Source organism: Acanthisitta chloris, unplaced genomic scaffold, assembly GCF_000695815.1.
Source record: "Acanthisitta chloris isolate BGI_N310 unplaced genomic scaffold, ASM69581v1 scaffold40821, whole genome shotgun sequence".
NCBI lineage: Eukaryota > Metazoa > Chordata > Aves > Passeriformes > Acanthisittidae > Acanthisitta > Acanthisitta chloris.
Genome location: NW_008658411.1, coordinates 3309 through 12465, shown reverse-complemented (window position 1 = coordinate 12465; position 9157 = coordinate 3309). Strand labels below are relative to the sequence as shown.

General features: G+C 38.1%; 1 long non-coding RNA gene across 1 annotated transcript in view; it reads right to left on the bottom strand.

Moving 5' to 3' along the window:
• Positions 1-5803: 5803 nt before the first annotated feature.
• Positions 5804-9157, bottom strand: part of LOC103812075 — a 6310-nt gene continuing 2956 nt past the window's right edge. Inside the window, exon 2 of the long non-coding RNA XR_624811.1 lies at positions 5804-8756. This is a non-coding gene — a long non-coding RNA (uncharacterized LOC103812075). The remainder of the gene's footprint in view (positions 8757-9157) is intronic.

The window sequence follows — 9157 nt, the reverse complement described above, 5'->3', positions numbered from 1 at the left end:
GGACCAACGCAGGGGTTAAGAGCTCTGCAGGTGCACAGTGTGGAATCAGCAGCACAGCTTCTGGCTGCAAGCCCGGAGGGGAGGAGCACTGCTCAGACTTACTGACATGGCAGGGGGGCAAAGACCCTCAGTTTTGCCCTGATGGGGAGTCCCTCAAATATTTGCTTTAGTATCCTAAGGTACATTTTATACTATATGCATTATCCAACCTTTTTCTTTTTTGTAATCATATGAATCCCCAATAAGATGGCTAGAGTTGCACCCTCTTCATACCAGTCTAAAAATGAATGTGTACAGCAGCTGACTACAATGCAAAACCAGTGATACCTTTCTGCTTTTGCTTCCTCTTGTTACCAAGACTGGATTGCTTAAATAAATCTTCCTGCACGTGGATTACATCCACTTCACTGAGAATTTCCTGCCCTACTTATTTTGTTGTGCAACTCCTTACTCTGATAGTTGCTCATATTTAATAAAGCTTCTGTCCAGATAAACCCTTGTTATTTTAAATCTCATACTTTATATTAAAAAAATCATTGTATAAAACATGGTTCATTGTGCCCATACCAGCAGTAGTACTTGCCACACGTTTGCCCAGCTTGTAATAATGTGGCAAGAAGCTTCTAAAAGTTATTAATATGAAATATCAACACTGTAAAACATAATCCAGCCTAATAAAAATATTTTATCTAAACATGGCTCAGGCACCTCAGTCAAACAGCTGTTACACCTATGAGAAATCTGAAAGGCAGCACCTTGGCTGCATGAGGTGAGACAAATGAAGAAGCACAACATGCTCCTGCACACAGGAATTGAAAAACATAGTTACAGACAAAATAAATGTCACCAAAACAGAAGCAGAAATCTCAACTGTATTTCAAGCACGACATTAAGAAATTAGTGCTAGGTGTTTTTCCACTTTGCTGGGAAGCTTTTTTTTTCCCAGGAGTGAAGAACCTGCCTGTCAGAAACACCCAGAATTTTAAGATCTGTAAAGCCCCATGTCCCGGTAAATACTGACATCTTCTTTCCATGCTACTGTTTTGGTATAACTGCCAGAACTGATGCCAGTTGTGGAAGACCAGAATGTGGCATTTTGTTTGTGGCTGCTGCTCAGCCCTCTGAAAGCACTCTGGGCCCAGAGAAGAGCATTCTCTGTACTCTGTTACTGGTGCCAGTGGGGAGCTTATGGGCTCCTACCTGCTCATAGGCATTGAACTGTGAGGAAACCAAAGAAATCATGGCATCCCCGTGCTTTGTGTATAAATATGAAAGCTCAGAGGATGAACATGCTTGGGGGACAGTGGTTGCCAAAACTACCACTGACTACAAGAAAGGAATCGCATTAAGGCAGGGTAAATGTTCCAGACACACATTAGATGATCCTGGTTTCCCTCTCTACTCTCTCCTTTGATATAAACCAAAACCAAACAGATATTCACACCTGAACATGAGCTGACATGACATTCAACAGTTCTGCATTAAGGCTGTAACAGTTAAACTGACCATTCAGAAACTTGCTCAGCTCTTAAACAAGTTGATGAGGCTCTGATCAGAGGTGCTCTCAAGAGCACATTTGCTGTAACTTTCTCTCCAACTGCCTTGGTGGTCACATAATTCAGAAAAATATGAATAGTGGGTTTTTTGCCCGTGAACATAATTAGTAGACATATATCCACATTTGATCAGCATCCAACTCTAAAAAATTTATGTCCTCTCTACTATAAAGACTATTTATTTAACGAATCAGCTTCTGAGCACTTTGCAATTTCTACTGGTGACAATCATTGGCTAAAAGCAGTGTATTTCTGAACTTTCAAGTGCACAGAATGCAGAAATCTGATTGTGTACTATTAGCCCCCCCAATTCTAGCTTCTAATGAAAATGGGATTTGTCAGGGATTTTCAGTGACATTTTCATAGTTTGTGAAATATTATGAAAAATAGCTGTTAAAATTGGTGTCAAAACTTTTTTTTTTTTTTGCAGATATGAAAAACGTTGATATTAAAACCAGTAAAAGTATTGCAACTATTAACTCTGAAAGGATTTCAAGGCAAAATCTAATACATAAAGAACACATACTCATGCCTGGTATCACATACAGTATCTGACATATATGAATGGCACAGTCCAAATTTCTCATTCCCTAATTGCTCTTAAATACTTTCCAAGTCAATTGTTCTTACTGTGCTCTGCAGCTGACAGTTCTTACAGTGTTCCACACCATGGAAATGTGACATCTACTGGCAAATGAACGTAACTAGAGCAGTTGGGTATAGAGCTAGGAAAAGTGGAACCAGAATCTTAGTAAGCTTTGAGTTGGAAGGGACCTTAAAGATCATTATTTCTGTCATTTATATTAGTTTACAGAGTTTTGTGGTAACCTGGTAAAAAAAAAAAAATGTTCAAGAACAGTCAGAGTTGAGTTCCGTTGTCAATAGGTAGTTGCACACTTAAGACCAGTTTAATAACTTCAGACATAATACTAGGAATACCCTAAAAGCATAGCTTTGGGTTGTACAGATCCCGAGTGCAAAAGCACTTGTGCTGATATTTCAAGTTTCCTTGTTTGTCTTTAAAAAAGACCAACTCAGTTTATGAGCCTTTAGGGAGTTATGTTCCCCCAGAATTCACTGCAATGCTTCTCTTGGCAGGAAATGTCCCTTGCAGCAAACCCAGTCCCGGCCTGAAAATCCCTTCTGGAATGCATGAGCTGTTGGTGCTTTGGCCATGGGAAGTGGCTCTGTGATGTGCATGTCCTCCTGGAGCCAAGTCCCTAAACCACGGAGCAGATACTTCTACAGATGCAGAACCACACTCTGGATATGAACTAATGTGCTTGCAATAATGAACGGTATCACAACATTATATGTGTTTTATTGCATAGCCCTTAGCTGACTCTACACCATGATCCTATGTCTGGCACAACACCATGTTTTCACTAAGGCTGCCTGCTCAGTTCCTCTCTTAGTTTTTCCCACTGGTAAGCAAACCTGCAAGATGCATAGTTCCTGATGAGCATGGTAAAGAGAAAAAGGGAAATAAAGTTAATAATGTCTTAACTGGGGACACACATTACCCTTTCCTTTTTTCGGGGGACAGTTAAAAACTATATGATTTTATACATGCTGGGCATTTATAAAATAACCAAATATTGATTGCTTAACCTCAATTAACACACCTGTGAGAAAGGTGTTTATTTATCCAAGGTGTTATCATCTATAGAGTCCTGACTCCTAGATCCCCATTTCATGCAAACATCAAGTAGAAAGATGATGGCAAAGATGGAAGAAGTTGAAAGGACATTCAAATCAAGCATTCATTTTGTTGAACTATTATTTAGATGACTATATATACATTCAAAGTAGCAATGTAGATGCACAGTAAAGAGCAATACTAGCAGTAGAAGGCAGTTCTTGGGATCTTGCTGTGTAGACAAAAGCAGTGATACACTACAAAATATAAATGAGGTGCTAGATTTTTTTTTTATTCAATCAGATTATCTTGTGTGGGGAAAGAATATCAGAGAGTTAATCATAGCCTTTCCAGCACTCCAGTTTTCTCTTTGTTGCCCTAATCACCAGTAATTTTTCCCAGAACTGACTGGACACACTTGGAACGTGCCTGCCAGGCTGAGACCTTGCTCTGTTTTTGTCAACATACCTACAGCTGTGTCCTTTCCAATCATCCACAGCACCTTGGAAGCAAAAGCAAAGGAAGAATTCTCTCACATCTACCTTCTAGCAAAGGAAAGCATCTGTTACTGTGGTTGTGTACACACAGGAACAAATCACCAGACTCTGTCCTCAAACTCCTCCCAGCTGCAGTCAGCTTTTATCTTAAAGAGCTTTTGTGCTGCAACCTTGTCTATGTGTTGGGCAGTGTCTTCTCTACCCTGTCCTAGGCACAGATGTCTCACCCACAGTCAGGCAGCTGCTTCTCAACACAGAGAGCAGCATTGCAATTAGATACTAGACTGCCACAGTGTGATCCATCAAAATCTGAACCTTGTAAGATGAGCCCTAATAAGCCATGTGGAAGTTTGTCACTGGGTCTTCCACACATGCTTCACTAACCATGAGCTCATGCAAATGAACACAAGTATGTCACTTTTAAACTTTAAAGCAAAGAGCCACATAAACACAATTCTCAGCAAGACATTTTTGCAATGACATTTGTATTTGATCCTCTGAGGGAGGCAACAGGACAAACGAGGCTGTAAGGATTCTAAAGGACATTAGACTGGCTTTGAAACAGACTGTTGGGATCTCATCCCAGTGATTTAATGGAAACCTCAAGCTGCTGTTATCCCACTGAAGTAAGAACTTTTTGTAGTAGTGAAGTGTAAGAATAAACTACATTTCCAATATATGCAAGTTTCCTTCAGGCAGGCATCCCTTTTTATAGTATCAAAAAACCCCCAAATCCTAAAGCCAAACCACGAAACCAACAAAACGTTGAAATGTGACAAGACCTATTTAATTCATACTTTTACTTATCATCAAATTTAGAAGTTAGGAAGGGAAGCTATCTTGAGATCCTATTTTGCCCCAAGGTACCAATTTTATCATTCTAAAAAATCCAACACTTCACATAATCCCTATGCAAGATGACAAACATTTACTATCTGTAAGACATTTAAACATCCTAGTGGAGCTCTAACCTGCCCAGCCTGACCTTAGATGCTGCTATTTTACCCCTTCTGTCAAAGGACTCAAAGCAGTCAATTCTTCAAGCTTTCCATTAGAAACATTTTTAAAATGTGTGCAAGACCCACACTTGTAAAACTGTGGTGGTCAAACTTTTTTCTTTTTTTTAAAATCGTCAAACACAGGCAGATCAGCTATACACACCCCAGCTGAAGAAAGGAATTGTCCTTTTCCCAGTTTCTTATGAAATGGTTCTCAGATTCTGATCTGGGATAAGTCCTCCTTACACACAGCAAATCAGAACAGATTTGAACAACACCTTCAAATCTGTGGCTCAACATGCTGTGTTTGCATGGGAGCTGTAGTAAAAGCATGTGCTGGTTTTTTAGAGAGTATTTTTGCAGTTTTGTTTAGCTCAGCTTAAGAAAAAGTACAAAGGTCCTTAAAATGCAATGTAGCACTGGTACTATTAAACCAAGAACAAAAACCTCAGTAGGTAGGTGTACAGCAGCAGAAGCAGAGAGGCCAGAGCTCGGCTTGGAAAGCAGGAAAAGGAGGAGCTGCATTACAGAGCAGGTACCAGAGCCTCTCCAAACACCACTTGCAGAAAAAGCCTCAAGACAGACAATGCCAAGACCATGAACAGTCTTTACTTCTATTAGTTGTTTCACAGCACAATGAGACACAGCACAGAGTTTGTACAGCGGGATCTGCAGACAGTTTAAAAACAGGCAATTATCTTTCATAAAAAGCATTGAGTCTGGATGAAAAGAATATGAAGACAAACAATACTGAAGCTAATGATCACCTTGCTTGCTTTTGATTGTCTAAGAAGTCCAAGACTTCTCATAGTGCCTTCACAGTGTTCTCCACATCACCTTCTCCAAACACCCTAGTTAGTGTAAACCTTGATGTGCCCCAGTTCGTATGTGCTGTAGTTTCATAACCTTTTTCTGTTGCTCTCAAGCTCTGCTTGCAGTGTGTGGGGAGGTGCAACAACTCTCATCATACAACATTCTGATTCACAAAGAAGCAGCACAAGTGTTGTACATAATTTAATTTGCACTTCTGTATATAAATGTTTACTATATTGCACACTATTGCAGCACTTAAAAACATCTAATTATTTGCAAAAATTAGTAAAATACTTTAAAGGATTTAAAAATAAGGGTTTTAATGCAACTGACAAGATAATAAAAAAAGCAATTTACTTAATGAGATACAATCCTTTATGTTGGAAATGAAAGTTACATACAACTAGAGTACAATTAAAATATACCATATAGTTCAACACTTAATTCCTCAAATGTGTAAAATTAACAAGCTTCTACTGTCATAGATATACAATTTTTCCATATTGTGAAAAGGAGTTCTCAAATTAAATACAGGTAACATAATATTCTGTAGTTATATTTCATGACTGTGTTTAAATGAGAGGGTTGTATAATACTCACATTGTCAAATGTACTCACTAATGCCTTGGAAATTGCACACTTCCCCTCATTTTCCAAAATAGAATCTCATTTCCATACTGAAGTCTATTATGCCATATTGGAAAAGTGTTTTACTTTGTAACAGGATTTTCAGAAAATTAAAAAATAGCATAATATCATGGCATTATGATGACTTTTCCACTTATGCCCATATAGAATTTAATCTGGATATCAGACAGACACGTCAGAACCAATTTCCTAGACTTTTACCTTATTGTACACGCAAGATGAATGATTACAGTATTTTACAAAACAGAGATCTCTGAACCTTTCTAGAATTATAAATGTAATGATTAAAAATTAAAATCATAACAGAATCAAATTGTGATCTCCAACATTTATTAAAATCTTTTAAAGTTCATAAACGACAATAAAGTTACTGTAGAATTTATCGCATACAGCTAGCATACAGCAGCATGTCCTTGGTCTAAATGAAATACAAAAGATTTTAACATTTTCATACAAAGGATTTCTTTAAATTTATTCATGTGACGATATATCTTTGTTACATAAAATTTGCTACAGCAAAGTATCTTATACTTTTCTTGCACGTATGTAAATATGGGTGGACAAAGACTGCATTCAGTGTCAGCCTCCTAATGACGTTGTGCAAAAATGCTCAACAACCTAAACATACAGAACATTGGGTGGTACGTTTCATACTCTTCTGTAAAATGTCTACAAAGGCTTTTCCTTCAGGAGTGTTGTACAGATTAAAAGGAAGGAATGCCAGATGTTTCTCTGCACTGGCATTCAAACAAATACAATGGCTATGTACCAATATAGCTCAGGTTTTTAAAAAACAATTCATCCTTGTATGCATGTAAATTTATCATAAAATATGAGTCTAGTTTAAACTGTTTAGATGTGCTGTTTTAAGACAGGTCACTGAGACAGCCAGAACCAAGTGTACAAATAAAACTACTATGAATAAGTTTAAAAGCAACCCCCAAAAAAGTGCTGAGCCGCTGATTATTAACATTGAAATAAATGTGTAAAAGTGCCCCAAGCTAGCACATGGTAGCAATATCTTTTAAGTCAGTTGGTGAGAGTATACAAAACATAATTAAACCCAAATACTTGTATCTGTGTGACCATACATTCTGATTGATTGAAAGAAAGTAGGTTAGAAATGAAGACACAATGCAACTAAAATAAACTCAGCTGTTGCAGTTTTTAAACTTTAACTCTTTTCTTCTTGAATGAAGTGCTGTAATTAAAAAGAAAATGATTGTAGCAGTACTCCATCCTCGGTTTACTAATATAGTATACCAGAATAAAAACTTGGCAATAACCTCTTATTCTTAACAACTAACAGAAAATAACCGTGTTCATCCAGCAATGCAGCTAGAACAAGATTTTGCATTTGCTAAACCATTTGTTTTTCATAGCTAATGGCAGAGCGCATTTTGCTTTTTGTGGCAGGGTGGTTCTTACTTTAATGGATGCCTTTCTGAAGCAAAAAAGGCTTCAAACAAAGAATACTTTGGGAGCCCAAACATTGGCTACTTTAAATAAAAAAAAAAAAGAAGAAAAAAAAAAGTGAATCAAAATGAATCATATTCTCTACAATACTGACCAAAACTTCCTTTAAGAGTTTAGGGTTCTAGATCTTAAAAAAAGCTATTTCATACCTGCCAACTGAAATGCTGGTAAGTTGACTTGATTGAACATTGTCCAAAATCCAGACCAGGTGGAATTACTCCCTCTCATGAGACTGTAAGCTTTCCATGGTACAGTCTGGTTATGGCAATTTACCTACTGCCTAGGTGGGAAGTATGAAGGAAGGAGGCAGCGACAAAAACCGCAGGGATGTAGAAAACCAAGGCACGGGGTCTAGCTACTGTCCCCTACTTAAGCCATCCAATTGATTCTACTCAATTTTGGTCAGCCTCCAGGAAGAAATGTTTTTAAGTTAATTTAGCAGACATTTATATGGCGATAAATACTACCTTCAAAAATGCTAAAAATGTTGGCTAGGTTTAGTCTGAGCTACTAAAAAATTATTATAAATTGTAGCATCAGACACAAGACAGACATGAATTATTGGCTGGCACAGACTAGAAGCAACATTTATCTTTCACTTCAGTCTAAATCACACTAGCCGCAACACCTTCCATTTCACTCACACAAATAATACATTATTCAAAATAAAATGGAGCATTCTTGGGTAAAAAACTACTTCATTTCAAAGGGGGAAAATGAACAATACACAGAAACAAAGAACGACAGAAACCAAAGTTAAGTAGGAAAGTGGTCTATTATTCTGTGTTACTGCACAAACAGTGCTTGCTTAATTGTGCCTAGTTAGAAGGGTTGGTGCAAAATGCACACATGGAAGATGGCAATAAAGACCTCAGTCAGCTTTGTGGAATGAAGTAACTAGGTAACTGTTTTGACATATGATGGTCTCAGCTCCACCTCATCTGTTAACAGAGTGCAAAGATCCCAATGTGAGCCCTGATGTCATCTTGTCCTCTTACTCCTACTAAAAATCAGCAAATTCTTTTGCACATTTTTCTGTTAGAGACGCACGAATATCTTCTTCTTCATAGTCATCGAAGTTGCTGGTATCTCCAGGACCTCTGCACTTTGGTATGAATGGAGCTTCTACCTGCATTGGTGGGAGACACAAAAAAGCATGTGAAATGTTACTGGCCTAATACCAGTATATTTACCACTGCAATGACCACAGCAATACTCCCATTACTCCACAAATCCTGCCAAGAAATCAGATATTATGGGTTGAAGTTGTGGCACGTAAGTAAAACCAGTCTAAGAAGGTACAGGCCTAGATGTGTGAATCTAAGTTGAAAAAGACTAGTATCTCGCTGACCAACATCAATTCAAAATTACTTCCACTTCAAAAGGAAGTTTAGTCCACTCCTTGCAGAGGTGATCCTACTCCCCTGAGCTGATCAGCTGTGGTGCAGCTCCCAGCACAGTGAGGGCTGCACAGAGCAGCCACACAGTCACAGTGGAAGAGAAGTAGAATGATTGTCACCAACACTACAC